General features: G+C 42.1%; 1 protein-coding gene across 2 annotated transcripts in view; it reads right to left on the bottom strand.

Moving 5' to 3' along the window:
• Window positions 1–15,170, bottom strand: part of LOC140389558 (ski-like protein) — an 84,826-nt gene that overhangs the window by 32,831 nt on the left and 36,825 nt on the right. The gene's annotated exons all lie outside the window — the stretch shown is intronic.

Genomic DNA, 15,170 nt, shown 5'->3' with positions numbered 1-15,170 from the left:
GTCAAAGCAAAACTGGTCATCTTCAAATTCTGTAACGCCATTCACTGAGTCCTCGTGAAGCACTCAGCACATAAGACTGGATAGTTCAGAGCTCCCAGCCCCCACCACCTCCCCTTTGCTCATGTTAGCCAATTATTTGTTTATTCTTTCATGGGTGGTGGGCGTCACTGGCTAGGTCAGCATTTATTATCCATTCCTAAATGCCCTCAAGGAGATGGTGAGCAGCCTTCTTGAACCACTGCAGACCACATGGTGTAGGCACACCCATAGCCCTGTTAGGATGTTCCAGGATGTTGTCCCAATGACAGTAAAGGAATGGTGATGTAGTTCACACTCCGGATGGAGTGAGGCGAATTATGTTATATTCATAAAAGTAATAGATATCAGTCAGAGGGATGGAACGCTTTTTCTATTTTGGGCATCCAATGTCAACATCAAATACTTGCAGAACAACACTAAAGCAGTCCGTCCTTTATCTCAACAATACATCTTAAAAGTCAGAAGTCTGCTTGCTCCTGTAAGGATATTAAAAGTGGGATTTTCCGGGCAACCCCCAGCATGTTTCATGGCAGAGATGACAGCACACCATTGGCCAATGCGGGATCCTCTGGTCCCACTGTTGTCAATATGGTTTCCCGTTGAATGCACCCCTCACTTCCGGGAAACCCACGGTGAGGGTGAGCCATCAGCCAGGCCAGAAGATCCTGCCGGCAAGAACAGCAGGAAAGTTCTGGCCAAAAGTTTTACATTTTTCATAACATCCTAATGGCTTCTCCTTGTAATATTTTCAGAAATCTAGGTCTAATGTATGCCCAGTTTACAATGTGGTGCTGCACCCATCAGAAACTGCACTGAAAATAGTTTAAACTCTTCCACATTGGGTTGTTGAAATCACTGGACAGGCAAGCCTTCTATTATAGCGATCTGGCCTCAAATTGACAAGAGATTATGCTAACCAATACATGAAGCAGTTCTCCAGTTTTGTGTTTTTCATCCACTAGAAATACTTGAAACACAAAGTGAGGATTCTTTTCTGAAGGGGAAATTGAGCAGAAAACATATGCATATGTAGCATTGCACTTTACAGACCAATACAGAAACTAATTCCCCTGTAGCCGAACCAGATAACGTGATGGGAAATTTGGTCAAGTACTACCATAAAAAGTGAACAACGATGTAAACCACAGGTGTCCAGACACAAGATCTGCTTTGGTGAACCATAAGGTAGACATAGAACATTACAGCATAAAGATAGCAACTTCGTAGCAAAAGGAGGAAGAGAATTGGAGCTAGACAGCCACAGACATTTGTAAACCCTGAGCAAGAGGGTCATCTGATTTTCGTGGTTGAAAAGGACTGTTAAGGTGGAAGCTGCATAAGGAACATGAGCAGATGTGTCCTGTTTACCAGACATTGGGAAGATTGACCTCAGACACATGAGGGTCATGCACATACGTCATCGAACATTCGAGAAGGCTGAATAAACTGGTATAAAGGAGATGGGAATTTAATGAACCAAAACATTACAAATAGCAATTTGGAAAATTAACAAGAGCTTATATTTAAATAGTGCCTTCAAAGTAATAAAATGTCCCAAAGTAGCCTTACAGAGGCAATATAAAGCAACATTTGACAGTGAGACAGATGGGGCAGATGAGTAAAAGAGTTAGATTTTAAGGAGTGTCTTCAAGAAACGGGGAGAGAGAGAGAGAGAGAGAGAGAGAGAGAGATAGCGACAGAGATTTAGGGGGTGGGGGTGGGGAATTCCATAGCTTAGGCCATAGGCGACTGAAGCCCAATGGGCTGCTCATAAGGCCAGAAGTAGACCAGGGAAGATATCGGAGGATTGTGGGACAGGAGGAAAGATGGAGAGGGGAGACACTACAGAGGGCTTTGAAGATGGATGGGAATTTCAAATCAAGGTGTTTCTTAATTGGGAGGCAATTGAGGGGGAAATGGGGGGACGGTAAATATAGCAATGGTGACCTGAAAGTTTCATGGAAAATATTCACTCTTAAAATTCTAGCCATTTTCCTTGCAGAGGAAAAGAAACTGCAGATAGTCATCATCAAGCTGTTCTTACTCACTCTCCTAGCAGAGAGTTTGAAAGTCCCAAGAGTTATCACCTGTGTGTTCTCTTGGTTGCAGGAGGTGCAGGGCAATTAGGAGATGGGAAAATATTTGAGGGCACTAAATCTTTATTATAATAATAATTATTATTATTATAATAATAATAATTATTATTATTATAATAATAATTATTATTATTATAATAATAATTATTATTATTATTATTATTATTATTATTATTATTATTATTATTATTAGCAATACCTATGGAATTGACCATAATGACCAAACAGAACTATACTGTGACTCAAATATTCTGACATCATACAGGTTTAAATTAATGATTACTGTGGGCACAGGTGAGCAATACAGATTTTATTTCAGGTGATGAAAGGTAATTAAAATGTTACGTATCTTTTAAAATGCAAGGCCACCTCAGATTGTCAGCAATCACAGGAAGTGATTCAATATTAAAGTAGATAATGCTATAGATCTGCCATGAATCCATGATCAGGTTGTTCCATTACCTAAAGCGTGTTTTAAGTAGCTCTGATCCAAATATGCCCACAATTTCCTCCAATGTACTAAACACATTGCCATGGTTACCGAACCAGCAAATACTCCAAAACATAGTGAAGGGAAATATATGCACATTTTATATTCCGACTTACTTAACCTATCATCCTGCTTTAGAACGTCTGGTGAGTGGGAACCCAAGAGCAAATGAGCTGCACGGAACTCCCACTTGTGCAACAGTGAATTGTGGAAGAACTCCCTAACCATAATAGAGCAGCATTTCACAATACAACAGGAAGCTCATAACTGTCAGTTGAAAGCATGACATTGACCACAAGGTGGCAGATTTCTCTTTAAAACTTTTAAGATTATGCAATAATCAAAAAGCTGTGCAGTCCATGGTATCACAATTTATGGATGTCTGGATTGCTATTTACGAGTCTCAGTCACGCCTAATTATGTTTAATCATTAAAACTGATTAGAAACAATCTAGAATTACACAAATATTGTGCTGAAGAGAACTTTTGCTGTATTTCCCAAAGCTCAGTACCCCCAACTCATACAAGGTGAGAAAGCCAAAAAGGATGGCATGGAGAGTTCCAAATAAGATGTCTGGACATGTTGGCATTTTATCCTTCATTGTGAAGCCTAATGGCCCTCTCTGTTCCAATCAAAACAAACTACTGCCTCCATGAGCTTCTCCATTGAACTGAGTAGAAAGATATATCACATACCATTAGACAAACTTGCTCAATCAACCTATAAAGTTAGACTTTAGCCAAATTCAGAAAAAGAAGTCTTGCGACAGCAATACTTCCATGGCAACAGCACATCAGCTGTTGTTCTTGCATTACTGTTTCTACGGAAGTAATTTTACTGAACCTATTCAGAGCTGTGTATCTAAATACAAAGTCACCACAGGCAGATTTAGCCAGACTGCCATTCATCTTCATTTAATAATAATAGTAATCTTTATTGCCACAAGTAGGTTTACATTAACACTGCAATGAAGTTACTGTGAAAAGCTCCTAGTCGCCGGCACCTGTTCAGGCACACGGAGGGAGAATTCAGAATGTCCAAACTATCTAACAGCACGTCCTTCGGGACTTGTGGGAGGAAACTGGAGCCACCCGGACAGAGGGCGAACCTGCAGACTCCGCACAGACAGTGACCCAAGCGGGAATCGAATTTGGGAACTTGGTGCTGTGAAGCAACAGTGCTAACCATTTGGGAATATTCATCTAGATCACAGAATGTTTACTTTAGAGAATGCAATCAAATTAACACAAAACAGCCTACTATAAACACCTGATGAACTCTCAGGAATTCAGCTCAATTAAAAAAGGTATTTTATTGCCAGCTTTGATGCAAGTTTTTTTTGTCAATAATCTACCCATTTAAAGCATCTTGACCAAGTTTTAATTCTTTCTAACATATGCCCAGTAGAAAATTGAATTGCCCTTCTGCAATATGCATTTAACTAGGCTTTACCTCCTTGTCTTGAACATGATCAGCATGCAGACGTGTGAAGGATTACAAATTGTCATGTAAAACAAATCCACTGCAGCTGAGGCTCACAGCCTCACCTTGATATTCAGTTTTGGGCCGCTAAGTCTGCCCCTCTGTAGTGGTACATATGATAGAGGCCTTCTACAGAGTGGAAATTAGAGTTTCCTTCACATACGCCGTGCAATGATCACTTCTACCAATTCTATTAGACAGGCACACATCTGCGATAGGTAGATTAATGAGGTTGAGGTCAAGTATGGTACTTTCTCATATTGGTATCTTCACCAGCTCATGTAAACCCAGCCTTTCAAAAAACTAGAATTGTTGATAATTTGTCGCACCATGTTATGCACAAGTAGGCATATTGCCCATCTTCTGCATCAAAAATAGAATTAATGACTAACCAAGGTGACAAAAGAGCACTCAATCCACCATATGTCATTAAACATGACCTACCCAGTGGAGTAAAACTGTTAAAATCATCTAAATTAGATCTGCCCCACAGAGCAACTTCTAGACTCATGTAATATTTGTTTAACTGTCTCCGCTTTCACACTTACTAAAATTCTGCAAATGGAATTTTGAAGATCCAGGGAGGAAGCAATTTTATCAAATTGGAATGCAAGTGTTGCTTCGGTACACTGGCATCATCCAAGATCAACTCAGTGATTGCACCCAGTGGCCATTATAACTTGTCACATTATTGGCATTTTTAACATTTCTATGCGGGTGCTTAACCTGTTGAAACAAACCAGCCTCTTAATAGGCTTTTCTTTAAAGTACAGCTTTATGGCTGTCTGTGGTGGCTAATGGATGATATTACAATGGCACGCACGTCTTCATTTCCTTCAGTTTAACTTAAAAATAAAGATTTGAATATTTTTCTTTTTTTCTTTAATGTAATTGCAAATTCCTGAATTTAATTCTTTATCAAGTAGCCTCATCATGTACTTACTGTGTTATGGGGAAAAAAATTACTTCAATATGATGTTTTTGCCATGCGATGTAGTGCTTTTTATTGCTGTGACACCTACAGGGCAAATTCAACTTAACTTGATAATGTTGCAAATAAACAACGTCCCTAAGGTGACTCACACTGCACAGAGTACAAGACTGAAAATTACCGACTGGGAGAGTACTTTGAACAAAGATGTCCCTTCTAAATTTCAGTATGAAACAAAACTATTCCAGAACGTCAAAATAAATATATTCAACAAACTAAGATTTTATTTTAAACAGATTGCTTCTTGCAATTATAATGCATGCATTCTTGAATTCTACTGCATATCAATCTTACCTACTGAACAAAGCATTCTCATGGCTAAAAAAGGAGCATTAGAGTTAGCTGTCGATCCTGAAAGTTAAGTCAATCCAAAGCAATGTAAATAGTTTATGCATATTTGCTCCTCACCGCCAGCTTCTGAATTCACAGAAGGCTCTCATCGGAACATTGGAGCAAGCCATTCAGCACATCGGATCTGCTCCGCAAATAATATCATGGCTGATCATCCATTTTGATGCCTTTTTTCCCTACACTATAACCATATCCCTCTGTGTCAGTAGCATTTGGAAATCTATCAATCTCTGCTTTAAACATACTCCATGTCAGAGCTTCCACAGCTCACTGGGTAGAGAATTCCTCACAACCCAAGAAAAATGTTTCCTCATCTCAGTCCCAAAAAATCTAGCCCCTTCATTGCACCTCCTATATGGCAATAATATTGTTCCTACGGTAGGGGATCAAAATTGCACACAGTAATAGTCATCTTTATTATTGTCACAGTGGGCTTACATTAACACTGCAATGTTACTGTGGCGTAACCGTGCTACTGTGGTGTGGTCTAACAAAGGTTCTATACAATTGAAGAAAGAATTGTTACTCCCATATTTCAAATCCTATTGCGACAAAGGCCAACATACCATTATTCTTGTCAATTGCCTGTTGAACCAGCATGTTGGACTTCAGTGCCTTGCTGATGAGGGCACTCAGATCCTTTTGTACATCTACACTTTTTAATATCTTACCATTTAAGAAATACTCTGCACATCTGTTCCTCCCACCAAAGTGGGTAAGTTCACATTTTTCCACATAATATTCCATCTGCCATGTCCTTGCCCACTCACTAAGACTGCCCAAATAATAATAATCTTTATCATTGTCACAAGTAGGCTGACATTAACACTGCAAAGAAGTTAGTGAAAATTACCTCGTGGCCACATTCCGGCGCCTGTTCGGGTACACGGAGGGAGAATTCAGAATGTTCAATTCACCTAACAGCACGTCTTTCGGGACTTGTGGGAAGAAACCAGAGCACCCGGAGGAAACCCACGCAGGCACGGGGAGTACGTGCAGACTCCGCACAGACAGTGTCCCAAGCCGGGAATCGAACCTGGGATCTTGGCGCTGTGAAGCAACAGTGCTCACCACTGTGCTCTTGAAGCTGCTTTATATCTTCTTCACAACACACATTCCCACCTAGATTTGTGTCATCCAAATATCACATTTGGTCCCATCCAAATCATTGGTATACATGGTGTCAATAGCTGGGTCCCCAGAGTACGGATCTCTGCAGCACCCCCCTAGACACACCCTGCCAATCTGTTTTCTGACAGTTAACCAATCCTTAATCCATGCCATTGTATTACCTCCTATCCCATGTGCTTGAATTTTGCAGTTTAGGCACCAGATTCTCTACCAAAGAAAACGTCCTACATCCTCTCCTCCCACCATCATAATTCCCACCATATTGCCAGAGAGAGGGAGAGAGAGAGCGAGAGAAAGAAAAGTATTTTGAAACAGTAGTGGGCACAAGTTCAAGAATACGTAGAGAATGCAATGTCACTAGCTAATTGGGCAGCACGGTAGCACAGTGGGTAGCATTGTGGCTTCACAACACCAGGGTCCCAGGTTCGATTCCCAGCTTGGGTCACTGTCTGTGCGGACTCTGCATGTTCTCCCAGTGTCTGCGTAGGTTTCCTCCGGGTGCTCCGGTTTCCACCCACAAGTCCCGAAAGATGTGCTGTTCGGTGAATTGGACATTCTGAATTCTCCGTGTACCCGAACAGGCACCGGAATGTGTTGTCTAGGGAGTTTTCACAGTAACTTCATTGCAGTGTTAATGTAAGCCTACTTGTGACAATAAAGATTACTGTGACTAGTCTTTCGGTCCTTCATGTTCAGAGTAGAATGGACCATGGGACAAAAAAATAAAAGCAATGCAGTTTTACATATAGAAATTACACCAAGTAATATAAATTCATTTTTCACATTACTGTGGCGGATATCTGGAAAAGAAAGTCTTACGGACAGGCCATTTATAAACAACACTTAGAGTAAATTAGGTTCAACGATTCAAACAGTTTGTGTGCTACAATAACAACCTGATATTATTCAGTACTTTTAATGTTGCAAAATGGCCCAAAGCACTCCAAAGGAGAAATGAAGCAAATTTACAGTCATTTGTTGAAATATTAGGACAGGCAAAGTAACTTTTAAGGAGGAGAGAGGTGGGGAGATGCTCAGAGGGGGGGGAATCCAGAGCTTAGCACTAGGCAGCTGAAGGTACGGCCACCAATGTTGAAGTGAAGAATATTGGTATTGCACGAGAGTTCAAAATTGGAGGAGCACAGGTATCTTGGAAGGTTGTAGGCTGGAGGTTATGGAGGTAGGGAGGGGAGAGGCCTTGGAGGAATCTAAAAACAAGGGTAATTTTCAAATTGAGACATTAGTGGACTGGAAATCAATGTAGGTGAGCAATGGTGATGGATGAATGGGATTCAACGCAAGTTAAGAAACAGGCAGGCAGCTAAGTTACAGAGCATGCAAGGTGAACATCAGTCAGAAGCGAACTCAAATAGCTGAGTTCAGATAGCAAAGGTTTTAATGGACGTTTCAGCAGCAAATGAACTGAGGCTGTGGCAGAAACAGGTGGTATGAAATGTTAAGGGCCTATAGCTAACACCACCTGTCTGACTTTATCATAAATTTGATCATAAAGGCATTTTCCTAGGATGCTGCAAAATTAGCAGTAAAATCATCAACTGAAGTAAGCAGTAAATCGAAACGAACAAGATTAGTTTTGGTTTACATTACAGCAGGAAATAGGATCTGGTCAAATTTATCTCAGCATAATATTTAACATATTTACAATTACTTCCGTTTAATTCAAGCAGGATCAGTATCACTGATCATTTGCCAAGTCTAGTTTTCATCTCGATTTATCCATAGGCAAACACAAATTATAAGGGAAGCATGTGCATCATGGCACTCTGTTATTTTCAAAATGTTTTTCTCAATGGTTAGAAGTCAAGGTAATTAGGGATAAAGGAGACAAGACACAGGCTCACCAAGGACAGGTGAAGGATTTATAGTGCAAAAACAGGCAACAGTCCAGAATAAGAGTAAACCAGCTGAAGTGGGAATATAACCGGAGCAAAGGTCTGTCCTGTGTTTTCAGTCAATGAAGCCTGAACAGCCATTATACAAATAGCACGTTTAATTATTTCCCTACTGTCACTGAATACACAAACCTAATAAAACTTGCTTCTATACCACCTTAAACACATTGAAATAACCCATGGACAATACAGAGAAGGTCATGGAATCAAAGCTTGTAGTTAAGATTGATCAGAATGTTGAGAGCATACATACAAAAACAGGCACAGTCCTGTGGGCAATGATTCCAAGGAACAAAGGCAATAAGTGACAAAGAATAGAATCTTGGACACTGATATGAACAGGCGAGGAGAAACGAAAACATCAATGAAGATGCAGTTGACTCTAATTACCACCTGGACAACTCGGGATGGACATTGCTAGTTTTCCCCACATTGTCAAAGATGTGCTGGATCTTCTGGGACATGTTGGAGTAGAAGGTACTATAGAGAGTAGAGGAGGGTAGAACACTGACAATAATGCGTATGAGGAGATTGTGTTATGTTTCCAGTCACAATTTGTTTTTAAATTCATGACTTTAACTAGAACGGGTTTGCAATGGTGGACAGAGTGAAACCAGACTGAAATAATCCAACAAGGAAGTTTTGTGAAGTGTCATCATAGGCCTGTGAGGAAATCCTGGACAGAAAAGTTTAGATATAGCTGCAAAGGATAAAGGGGACAAGGATGAGAATTTTCCATAAAGGGCAGTTGACAATGGTTTCATAGGGCAGCAAGGGATGTAGTTGATGATATAGTTTTAAACCAGGGCAGTATGGTGGCGCAGTGGTTAACACGGCTGCCTCACGGCACCAAGGACCCGGGTTCAATCCTAGCCCCGGGTCACTGTCCGTGTAAAGTTTGCACATTCGCCCCGTGTCTGAGTCTCGCCCCCACAACACAAAAAAATGGCAGGGTACGTGAATTGGCCACGCCAAATTGCGACTTAATTGCACTAAGGGCAATTTAGCATGGCCAATCCACCTAACCTGCACATCTTTGGACTGTGGGAGGAAACCGGAGCACCCAGAGGAAACCCACGCACACACAGGGAGGATGTGCAGACTCCGCACAGACAGTGACCCAAGCCGGAATCGAACCTGGGACCCTGGAGCTGTGAAGCAATTGTGCTATCCACAATGCTACCGTATCTTCAGATAAATACCTTATAATTCACTATACCGCAAGTACAATAAGGCATTCACCACCAAACCAGAGAATAGGTAATTGTACCATTGTAGCTGAAACTGTTTGCCATTACTGCCCCAAAATATTTATCTGAAAGCATTTACATGGTAACCAATTTGTCAGATTCTACAATCCACCTCTTCAACTCAGAATCTATGTGGGAAAATGAAATCAATGCAAGTATGAAAACAAAAATATATAAACAAACTGCATAAAGATTTTTATTTTCAACAAATTACTTAAGCAGCAGACGTCCAAAGTTAGTAAACGACAAGGCCATTTGCAGACATTCAGAATCATTCAGCATTTATATAGTTATTACATCACCTGAGATTCTGACAGGGCTGGGAGTTATGCTGCAAATTCAAAACTCAGCAACCACCACCTTGCTGTTACATAACACCATAAGTGAAGAAATAACTACTCACGCGCTGTGCAGAGAAGCAGACATTGAGCAAAAAATGAAGAATTAGCAGCAGCCAAAAAAGGCATGGTTGGCTAAATAGAATTTGAGGTGGCATTTAAAGGCATATCGAAAAGCTGTCTTGGTAGATAGATCCTTTCTGTGGAACATTACTGCTCTGCACCACTTGTTCTTTCCATTCCCATACTGCAGCGCATATTGGGTTATTAAACTGTGCGTTATAACATATGTAAACAGCAGGCTGCAAATTCATGTGCAAGTAGCTATCTCCTAAATTAATAGTGGGACGATGCCAGAAAGAAAGAAAAAGAGCTAAAGGTTCTGCAGTAAACACTTGATAAAGTAGATGCACACCAGAAGCTAACCTTTATGGTTAGCTGACCCCTCAATAAGCACATGAATTCCAGAAGGGCATGTCGGGGAATTGCCCAGCTGCTGGTTTCTGAAAAATCACTTGATATATAAAAAATATTTGACTAATTCCTAATCTAAATGTTTATTTAAAAATATGGCAAATTATCAAAATCGTATTGACATCTGATGTTCCAAATCAACTAGTTTGTTTCACAGACAATAGATACGATAAAAGATTTTGTAGTTAATCATTTAAAAAATAATTGAAATCTCAAAAGTATGCAAATTTATTGTCCATTAATTATTTTTATTTCTTTTGAGTACCTTTCCAAATTGTTTTGTTCATTTCCCAGGTTTTTTTAAAAAGACAGAATTTTCTATTTCCAATTCTTTATTCTCCCCACCCCCATAAATTCACTGCTTTTTTTTGTTCTTGAACACAGGATTAATAGTAACAACCATAAAACAGTCGAGTACTGAAGGCAGAAAATTAGATGCAGAGAGGGAGAGTTTCATGAGAATACAGAAAAACAAAACTACCTAAAAACAAGACCAAATTATTAAACAGCTAAACTGAGAGGAAGAAGAAAGGTGACCCTCAGGAATCTGGCACTTGGGGAGGGATTCAAATTTAATGGTGCAGATCATTGCTTGAATGGTATTTTTATCATTGCAGCTTATCCATTTTAAGGCAGAAGCATGGTGCTGTGGATTATAAGACCATAAGACATAGGAGCGGAAGTAAGGCCATTCGGCCCATCGAGTCCACTCCACCATTCAATCATGGCCGATTTCAACTTTATTTACCCGCTCTCTCTCCATAGCCCTTAATTCCTCGAGAAATCAAGAATTTATCAACTTCTGTCTTAAAGACACTCAACGTCCCGGCCTCCACCGCCCTCTGTGGCAATGAATTCCACAGACCCACCACTCTCTGGCTGAAGAAATTTCTCCTCATCTCTGTTCTAAAGTGACTCCCTTTTATTCTAAGGCTGTGCCCCCGGGTCCTAGTCTCCCCTGCTAATGGAAACAACTTCCCCACGTCCACCCTATCTAAGCCATTCATTATCTTGTAAGTTTCTATTAGATCTCCCCTCAACCTCCTAAACTCCAATGAATATAATCCCAGGATCCTCAGACGTTCATCGTATGTTAGGCCTACCATTCCTGGGATCATCCGTGTGAATCTCTACTGGACCCGCTCCAGTGCCAGTATGTCCTTCCTGAGGTGTGGGGCCCAAAATTGCTCACAGGATTCTGAGAACATCCCTCCCAACGAAGGTTAGTAGATTGCTACGAAAGCTGCAAGATTAATATGTGATCCCTAATTTATGCTAGAGATCAAGACTGATCTTAAACCAATCACTTATTGCATTTGAGGGGGAGACGGTGACGTAGTGGTATCATCACTGGATTAGTAATCCAGAGGCCCAGGGTAATGCTCTTGGGTTCAAATCGCACCACAACGATTTGTGGTGGAATTGGAATTCAATCAATAAAAATAATAGAATTAAAGGTCTAATGATGACCATAAAACCACCTGGTTCATTAATGCCCTTCAGAAAAGGAAATATGTCATCCTTACCCGGTCTGGCTGACACCATAACAATGTCATAAATACCAAGCAAGCCTCTTGTTGCTTCAAAACGCTAAAAAGCCTATAAGGAATGAAATTGGATGGACAACCCAGTCTCAACTGACTCCCCCCCCCCCCCCCCCCCCCCCACCCCCCCCACCCCCCGAAACTGGATGGACAACCCAGTCTCAACTGACTCCCCCCCCCCCCGACGCCCTCCTTAGAGAGCTGCCGGTCAATTTAATTGGCCAGCAAGTCTCTATTTCATGCAACACCAGAAGCTGCAGTGACTGGGACTGCAAGTAATCTCCAGTGCCAAAATCTTAAGATTCTAGGAATAGCACAGTTTTGAAGCTGGATTGTGGGGGATTGTCATGGCAGTGGAGAGTCTGCGGGGGAATGGAGAGGGGCCTTCTATAATTACTGGACCTTGAGGGAGAAGGCTGAGGTTCAAATATTGCTGTTGATGGAAGCACCCTCCTTCCTGCCGGAGGCTTGATCCAATTTATTTTTAGGCTTCTCCCATACCCTGGAACTCCTCCTGACAGTCTGAAAATTGAGCCTGGACATGAAGTGGCCTGATGGTGGTAAACAATTGGCCACTTGAGGACCTCAATTGGGAGAGGAGCAGGTGGCACAGCCAAGGTCTTGCATGCCAGTGTAAAATTGGTGTCACGGCAGTTCAGCTAAGGGAAAGGGATTTGAGGCCCACCCCACCCACCCACAACCCCACTATGTTGTTCTCCCACTGCCAATTTGAGCAATTACCCATTATCCCCACTCTGTCGCCTGCCACTCAACTAGTTTCCTAACCATGTGCCCACAACTCCAACCCTTCAGATCTTTGAACTCTTTTGCAGGTTCCTCCATCATCCACCACTGGCAGCTCTGCCTTCAGCTTTCTCAGCCCAGTGCTTTGGAATTCCCTCATAAATCCTTTCCCTCTCCAAATGATCCTTTAAGCCCCTCCTTAAAACCTACCTCTTTGACCATTACCCAATCCAGTATCTCCGTTCCCCAGTTTAGTGCCATTTTTGTCCAATTATGCCTGTGTACAGCACCTCATTTCAAGATGTTTTCTACAAAGTTGCTGCATGCGTGGGTAATAATATACACAACTGCTTCACTCTGTTTTAATTAGCTCTCTGTTCTTTATCTAAAATAAGACCTTTAGGAGTACACAATGAGTGAGAAACAACCCAAGTGGCTGGGTTTAGTAGTGGGCTAAACAGCTGGCTTGTAATGCAGAACGATGCCAACAGCGCAGGTTCAATTCCCGTACCTGCCTCCCCGAACAGGCACCGGAATGTGGCGACTAGGGGCTTTTCACAGTAACTTATTTGAAGCCTACTTTTGACAATAAACAATTATTATTATTAAGTGTTATCAATGTATTGTGCAGAGTAACACTTAAGAGACCTACAGTTTCAATCATTAAAATAATTAGAAAAATGAAACGGCAGAAATCAGTCTATCAACAAAAATATACAACAAAAGTGGTTTATGCAATCAGTTGCTTTAAATCTTTAAATACCATATTCTGCGAAGGGTAAAAATCGAAGGCATAAAAGTATTCATTCATTCTTTCTGTTTTTAAGTTGTCCTCCGTAGACATGCAAGACTTCCCTCAATCTCCCCATGAGTAGGGGTAGTTCACACTGTCCCTTTGTGAAATCTCACAGGATGTGAGGTAGCACCTGCCCCATCTCTGGTGATTCATAGACCCCGATATTTACTGTGAGGTGAGGAGGGTTGTGCAACAACAGAAAACTAAAATGTGGGTTTTCTGGAGTTCCTGCCCAATTTCTCAGCAGAACATCACATTTCTTTTGACTTGCCTAACCAGCAGCTAGCTAATATTCAGAATCTGACTAATGGTTTGCTATTGAGTGGGAAGGCCTTCAGCATCAGGGGAGGCAAGAGTTGGCGGAGCAGGTGTTGGCCGGGGAGTGGCAAAAGAGGAAGCGCTGGTAGTGAACTGGAGAGGACATTTGGATAGTTCAGAAGAGCCATCAAATCAGGATAGAGGCAGAGAGGTGATCTGCGTGCAGACTTGGGGCGGGTGGGGGGGGGAGGGGGGGGGAGAGACCCGGACTCAAGAGGAGATTGCAGCATTGAGTAGATGAGTCAGGTGAAGGGACCTGTGTGTGGTGGGGGGGGGGGGGGGGGGGGGGGGGGGGGTTAAACATAGAACATACAATGCAGAAGGAGGCCATTCAGCCCATCAAGTCTGCACCGACCCACTTAAGCCCTCACTTCCACCCTATCCACGTAACCCAATAACCCCTCCGAACCTTTTTGGACACCAAGGGCAATTTAGCATGGCCAATCCACCTAACCTGCACATCTTTGGACTGTGGAAGGAAACCGGAGCACCCAGAGGAAATCCACGCAGACACGGGGAGAACGTGCAGACTCTGCACAGATAGTGACCCAGCGGGGATTCGAACCTGGGACCCTGGCGCTGTGAAGTCAGTGCTATCCACTTGTGCTGCAAATCATCACAGGTCGTGAGTAGATTGTCGGTGGGTTGGGCGACTGGTGAGGAGATCATAGGCCAGGAGCAGCTGCAGGTGACATGGAAGAGATTTGGATCATTGGTGTTTGATTGAACAGAGGGATGCAGGTTAGCATTGTGTAACCAAGTCAAAGCTCCTGCTCCTCCTGGTCCATAAGTAATGCTGTAACGGCAATGAACTGTTTTACCCAGCAATTCCTTTCAAGCAGACCAAGAGAATTCTCTTCAGCTGCCAGGTTTCGAAGTCTAGAGAGACCCATCCTGTACCACTAAATTTAAAACCGTCCTAAACAGCTTCAATATTTAAACATCTGAATACCTCTGGAGAGGTTAGTCACCCACCACCTCCCCAGTCTCCATTAAAACCAGACGTTGGTGGGTGGGAGGTGGGTTGAGTCAGGTCTTATTTTGGAGTTTGTGTACCTACCTCTTGAAATCCCTTTTCCCCATCATGGACAAGGCGAATGGGGTGGGGGGGTGGAGTTGCAGTTTAAAATCCTCCTCCCCCACCCCCGTCCTAAAGTCTCAGATATTCAGTTTTGCATCTACAGGAAACAGCTCGACCTATAGGACCACTCA

Source organism: Scyliorhinus torazame, chromosome 14 (genome assembly GCF_047496885.1).
Source record: "Scyliorhinus torazame isolate Kashiwa2021f chromosome 14, sScyTor2.1, whole genome shotgun sequence".
In the NCBI taxonomy this organism is placed as follows: Eukaryota; Metazoa; Chordata; class Chondrichthyes; order Carcharhiniformes; family Scyliorhinidae; genus Scyliorhinus; species Scyliorhinus torazame.
Note: the sequence above shows the minus strand (reverse complement) of the source record. Positions and strands in the feature narration are given on the sequence as shown.